This window comes from Mauremys reevesii, linkage group 12 (assembly GCF_016161935.1).
Source record: "Mauremys reevesii isolate NIE-2019 linkage group 12, ASM1616193v1, whole genome shotgun sequence".
NCBI lineage: Eukaryota > Metazoa > Chordata > Testudines > Geoemydidae > Mauremys > Mauremys reevesii.
Genome location: NC_052634.1, coordinates 46093077 through 46100034, shown reverse-complemented (window position 1 = coordinate 46100034; position 6958 = coordinate 46093077). Strand labels below are relative to the sequence as shown.

The 6958-nt window shown below is 55.0% G+C and overlaps 1 non-coding gene across 1 annotated transcript; it reads left to right on the top strand.

Annotated features, from left to right (window-relative positions):
• The first annotated feature begins 6422 nt into the window (after positions 1-6422).
• Positions 6423-6495, top strand: TRNAF-GAA. The gene has a single exon. It is a non-coding gene; the product is annotated as a tRNA-Phe (tRNA).
• Positions 6496-6958: the final 463 nt, after the last annotated feature.

The window sequence follows — 6958 nt, the reverse complement described above, 5'->3', positions numbered from 1 at the left end:
TGTGGGTGACTAAAACACAGTGTCTGCCCACACCTGACTCCCTGCCATCGCTACCAGGGCCTAACAAGCTTTGCTTGTCTTTGGATTCTCCAAAGCAGAGGAGCAGGTGACATTTTCCTTGCAAGCTGTGTGTGAGTAAATCTTTGGCCACGTCTGCACTACAAAGTTGTTTCAGCAGAATTATATTACTCAGGTGTGTGAAAAACACACAACGCTCTCTCAGTCGGTAGCATGTGGCTGGTGCACACACTGCAATGCCACGTCTGGCGACAAAACTGCCCTGTTTTGCTGACAAAATAAAACGACTTCGATGAGAGGTCTAGAGCTTTTTGCAGCAAACTTAAAGTAACAGAGTAAATGCTGCTGTTCATTATACCACCATAACTGGCCTTCCCCAGTATCCCACAATACCCGCCGTGAACTCACCTGCCCTGCACTCCTGCTACAGAGCCATGGGCCCCTCCCCTTTCATCACTCTGGGAAGTTCTGACAGCTGAACCTGCTGCTCTGCTGCAGCAGCCAGGAGCAAATCACTGCCGTGGATGCTGCTCTCTCCCGCCCTGCAAACACAGAGCAGGGTGGTGGGAACTTCCTTACATGGGGGGGGGGCACTGGCATCTGAATGTGACACCCCCATGACACCCCTTCCCTCGAGGAGGCTCTTACCTTCTAAACAGGGATGGCTGGTCTCTAGTAAAATCAGGAAAAGGGAAGAAGAAAACTCGAAAGAGGTTCCTCCTGGCACTCACGTCCGTGAACCCGAATACTCCCTATATATATGTGAATCCAAATACTCTCTCAGTCCTCAAAGAGAGACCTGGAGAAGGAGACTTGCTGAAGCAAAGCCACAGGGGTCTCTGAGGTTTCCCTGGCCCCTTGCCCCTGTCCTGCCTGGCTGATGTCAGCATCTCTCTGTGAGGTCACCACCTCCCCACCACCTTGGACCAATAGTCTGAGGTCCTGCAAAAAGCCTTTGTGATGTCACTGCCACACCTCTCCCTTGCTGTGCTAATGTCCTGCCCCTGGCCAGGCACTTTGGAGGTTTGAGCTACTCCCTGTGGATCACCCCACTCAAGGAGCGTTCGTTCTAGGCAGCAAGCCGGCTAGACAGGAAAACATCAGATGCTGCTCCCAATGCTACACTCAGTTTTTTAGAAATTAGTCGACTTTATGGCCAGAAGAGACCATTAGCGCATCTAATCTGACCCCCTGCATATCACAGGCCTCCTGTATGACACAATAGCTACTTTTGGGGCAAACACATTCCAGAAAGGCATCTGGTCTTCATTGAATGACATCAAGAGTTGGAGAATCCACCACTTTCCTTGGTAGCTTGTTCCTGTGGTGAATCATCCTCGCTGTTGAATATTTGTGCCTTAGTTGCAGTGATGAGCTGCCAAAATCATAACAACCAGTTCCCTCCTCACCCCAGGAGGAATCATGCCCCCCCCCGCCGACTCCTGCCCCAACCAACCCCCTGAGTTCCTTGATGCCCCCAAGGGACCCTGCCCCATCCACCCCCTTCCCTGTACCCTGAGTACCCTCCACCGCCCCATCCAACTCCTCCTCTCATTCCTGACAGACCCCCAAGACCCCTGCCCCATCCAACCCCCCCTTCTCTCTGTCCCCTGACTGCCCCTGGAACCCTTGCCCCTGACTGCCTCCCACTGCCCCATCCAACCCCTGATCCTTTCTGACTGCCCCCAAGGACCCTGGCCCCCATTCAATCCCCTGTTCCCTGCCCTCTGACCCCCACCCCCAAACTCCCTACCCTCTCTCAACACCCCTCCCTGCCCCCTTACCGCTGCCTGGACGTGGCTGGGCCGGGACAGGAGTCACGCGGCCGAGCCGGAGGATGCGGCGGGAGCCCGGTGGCCGGAGCCAGGTGGCTGGCCAGGTGGAGCCAGGAGGGCTGCGCCAGAGCTGGAGCCGGGCAGCCGGGGCCACCGCCACGCCCAGACCCGTGCTGCCGGAGCCCGGCCCCCTGGCAAAACAGCAGGGGCGGCTGGAGCCATGGGGCCAGGCCGGGCCAGAGGTGGGGGGCCGTGTCCAGAGCCGGGCAACCCGGTAGGTGGGGGCACGGCGGGGCCTGGGGGGACTCGGGACGCGGGCCGGGAGGTTGTGGCCGGGACGGGGACGCGGGACATGCCGCGGCCGGTGAGGGTCGGGCGGGACCCGGGATGGGGTGGGGCGGCCGGGGACGGGAAGGTTGGCCGGGACCCGGGACGGGGCTGGGTGGCCGGGCAGGGTCGCGGCCGGGAACGCATGGGGACGGGGGGACGCGGCCGGGAGGGTCGGGCGGGACCCGGGGACTGGGGTGGGGCCGCGGCCGGGGACAGGGAGGGTCGGGCGGGGACCCGGGACGGGGCGGCCGGGTGGCTGGGCAGGGTCGCGGCCGGGAACACGGGGCCAGGAACGCGGGAGGGATGCGGGAGGGTCGTTGCAGGGCCGGGAGGGTCGGGGCCGGGCGGGGACCGGGGACAGGGGTGGGGTGGGGCCGGGTGGCCAGGCAGGGTCGCGGCCGGGAACGTGTGGGGGACGCGCCGTGGCGGGTCAGGCGGGGACGCGGGGCGGCCGGGTGGCCGGGGCCGGGGTGGTCGGGGACGCGGAGCCGGAGCCGAGTGGCCGGGGAGGGTCGCGGCCGGGTAGGCGGGGACGGGCTGCGGCTGGGGCACACGGCCCCCCCTAGTTTCCTACCTCAGCGTCGTCTTCCTGGGCCGGGGAAGCCTGCTTGCTTCTCAGCCCTCCCAGGCTTCCCGCGCGAACAGCTGATTCGCGGGAAGCCCTGGGGGAGGAGAAGCAAGCAGGAGCTTCATGGCAGGAGGTGGAGGCAGAGCTGAGGTGAGCTGGGGCCGGGCAGCAGGGACGGAGCGCTTGTTAAATTTAAATGCCCTTTTAGAACCAGTTTGTCCCACAGGGAACAACCGGTTCTAAAGGGGGCTTCTAAATTTAACAACCGGTTCACGCGATCCGGTGCGAACCGGCTGCAGCTCACCACTGCTTAGTTGTAATATGAATTTGTCTCTTTTCACCTTCCAGCCATTGGGTCTTGTTATGCCTTTCTCTGCTGGATTAAAGAGCCCTTTAATAACCAATCTTTTCTCTCCATTAAGACCCTTCAACACTTCAATGAAGTCACCTTTCAATCTTCTTTTGATAAGCTAAATAGGTTAAGCTCTTTCAATAGCTCACAAGAAGGCATTTTTCTCCAGCCAACACAACATTTGGTGGCTCTTTGCTGCCCCAGCTCCAATTTCACAACATCTTTTTCAAATGAGGACACCAAAACTGGAGGCAGTATTCCAGTATCAGTCTCACTGATGCCTTGTCACCTCCTGTGACGTTATTGACATAATCTGTAACTGTATAGTCTGTAAGGTGCCACAAGACTCTTTGCTGCTTTTACAGATCCAGACTAACACGGCTACCCCTCTGATACTTGTAACTGTATCGATCACCGTTGCGACCACTGTTCTGTATTTGCAGCCAATATTGTCGAAAGGTTGTCGTGTAAGGGGTATATGGAGAGGTTCTGACTGGCTGATTATAATGATGCTATCTCTAGATGTGTATCATTTTTGTAGTTGACGTTATGAATATTGGCCCTATGCTGTCCGTATTTCAAACTTGTGCTCTGCTTCCGGGGAACACCCCAGACAAGTTGGTGTCAATTCTGCCTAGCCTGCTTGATGGCTCATTAAGGACCATCAGCTGTACAATCGACCCATTGAGAGAAGGCAGATATGCCTTGTGCCTCAGCAAGGTATGCAGGGACCTGCCTATGGACAGAACTCTAAAGTTTTGCCAAGTGCTGGATAGAGTGTCCTTGGGACAAAGACCACATGGCAAGAGACTATAAAAGGCTGATGCCTCGTCTCCATCTTGTCTTCAATCCTGCTTCATACCTCTGGAGGGACTTTGCTACAAACTGAAGCTCTGTACAAAGGATTGAATGACCCATCCCAGCTGTGGATGGACTCCAGAGACTTCATTTCAACCTGCAGTTTATTCCATCACTGCTCCAAGCCTGAACCAAGAACTTTGCCATTACTGTATGTGAAGCAGGGGCGGCTCTAGACATTTCACCACCCCAAGCAAGGAGGCACGCAGCGGGAGGCGCTCTGCCGGTCGCTGGTCCCACGGCTCCGGTGGACCTCCCGCAGGCATGTCTGAGGAGGATCCGCTGCTCCTGCGGCTCCACCGAAGCTGCGCGGGACCAGACCCTCTGCAGGCACGCCTGTGGGAGGTCCACCGGAGCCACCTGCCACCCTCCCGGCGACCGTCAGAGCGCCCCCCACGGCATGCGGCCCCAAGCACACGCTTGGTGTGCTGGGGTCTGGAGCCGCCCCTGATGTGAAGGGTTAAAATCCATGTGCATTTTATATAACAACCTGGTCTATGGATTGTGCCAGCTCTTTTCCAGACCCAAAGTCCAGAGTATGGTCAAGGGACCAGAGGCCTAGCAAATCGTGATCAGCTAAGAGAAAGCTGGGTAACCAGAAAGCCTTGCCTGCTAAGATAGGCCTGGTCAGCAAATTGCCAGGTGTTGGAGCTAAGAACTAATTAATTGTGTCTTATTCAGAGTTGCAGATTGAACAAAGAATCCCTGTTCCTATTGTGTTAGTCTCTTCTGTAGGGAGATGTTCTTCCCACAGATACAACCTTGAGTTTATGAAAAGTTGGCACATGTCAGTATAAGATATGGCATCCTTCCCCTCCCTTCCCAGGAACCCAATGCCTGCCTTAAGACACACAGAAAACAATCTTCATTGCCATATACTTTCACTGTTTCTTTGCTTTAACCCCTAGGAATGTACCTGTTGGACAATCAAAGGAGTTGCTCCATTCCTATGGACCCCAAATCAGAATTCAACATAGATATTTTATACTATTAACATTTTATCAAAGAATTCATTAAATGTTAACTTGCTAACTTGAGACCATGGGTGGAGACATTATATAACCTGTTAACCATTGGCTACTGTGCTATCTTGTCTTGCTGCAAAACCTATCCCGGGGTGTGGAACTGCCTATCCCGTCACTTTCCCCCACCCATGGAAAACCCACATATTCTATTGTAATCAATTGATTGACAGTGCCTCTGAGCCTAATAAGCCAGGTGACACTCCGCCAGCGCTGTGTGTAATAAACTCCTCTTCTTGACCTCCACACGGTGTGGATTTATGTCCTTCAGAGAACAAAGAGAGAGGTGGAGGCCAGGTGACCAATTTGCCTGGGAAACAGAACAAAGGACAGAAGAGAGACAAATGGGCCCACCTCAAAACAGGGCAAACTGGAAAAGGCAAAAATGGGCCACTCATCTGGTCAGACTGAGGGATAACGGTGCTGCAAACAGTTCAAACAGCTTCAAAAGTTACTGTGTGGGGATCAGGAAAAAATATTAAAGAAAAAAAGTCTGGCGAGCCCTAGAGGTGTTTATGGTGTTGGTCTCCCTGGCAGATTCTCTGATGGCTCATATGGGCTGAGTGCCAAGAGAAGCTTTTCCCACAGGGCATTCGTAGGGCCACTCCCTGTGTGGATTCTCTGAGGTTTAGAAAGCGCTGAGGTGTTAGTGAAGCATTTTCCACACTCACTCATCCCTTTCTGAACATCACAGAATCCGCACAAGGGAGAGGCCCTTTGAATGCGGCATGTGGGGTCATGTCCCCACCTGGGTTAGCTATCGCCTGCTACATCATGTGGTGCTGCCAGCACAGCAAGGAGGTGCCTGGGGCAGCCAACGGAGAGGGTAGTCACGTCCGGCTCTTCAGCGGCAATTTGGCCCACTCAGTCCCTCTCGGAGGGAAAGACTTGCTGCCGAAAAAAGTAGAGCTGCCATCGATTGTGGATTCTGTTTTTTTTTTTTTTTTTGCTGTTTGGGGCAGGAAAAATGCTGGATCTGGCCCTGTTCCATGGAAAACAAGTTGTTAAATCCCAGATGAGTGGAGTTATATCAGTTCTCAGCCTGAGTCCTTAGGTCTTAATCCTGAGGCTACGTTGGGTTCCTCCGGTGGGGGTGTGGACCAGCCGTTCGTTTTCCTGTTCGCACACCTCTGTGGTGTGAAAATCGGGGAGGGGAGGAAGAAGCCCCACTTCCCTCTTGAAATGACACCCAGTGGGGGAAGCCAGGACAACAGGGTGGGGCAGCAAGTGGTGGCCAGACTCTCACCGCCAGGGTTTAGTCTAGCTCAGGGTCCAGCTCAACTTCCTCCCCGCACCACTGGCCCCCAGTCCCATTCCACCACCAGATGAACCTGGGCACTAGGGCAGGAACAGGGTGAGGCAGCAAGTCAAGCTGAGCAAGGCAGGCAAAAGCGAGTCTTGTCTTCATGGGCCGCTCCCAATGACGTCCTTTTTGTGTGCACCTGCTGCCAAAACATCCTGGACAGAGAAGCAACAGGCCAAAATACTACAACACAGCTGCCAAAGTAGCTCAGTTGGGAGAGCGTTAGACTGAAGATCTAAAGGTCCCTGGTTCAATCCCAGGCTTTGGCAGGTTCTTTCATCTCTCTTTGTACAGGGGTGGCTTGTTTCCTGGGAGCACAGTGGTGCCTATGCACAATGTGACTCCTTGATCTTGGGCTCTGCAGTAGGAATAGATACTGTGGGCTTCTGCCCATAGTTGGCTGGTCTGACCTTTAACAATGAGGGACAGAAGCTGTCTCAGGGGGGATTTCAATTGTTGCAGCTGGCCTGAGGACTGCTGGTCCTGTTTTCCTGACCGTCGGAGGAAACTCTTCTATGATGAGCACTACCTGGCGCAGGTCTGTAGTGAGGTTGGCTTAGAGGATGTGTTTCTCCGTAATGGAACGAGTGGAGGGCGGGTGGTAGCCTCCTATTCCTCTGACCCGAGCTCACACCAGCAGCAGAGGGGATACACCTTTCTTCGGGGACAGGCCAGGAGTCGCACTGACCGGATTTCCGTGAAGGAGAGCACGTCGACAGCCCAGTGCAGGGT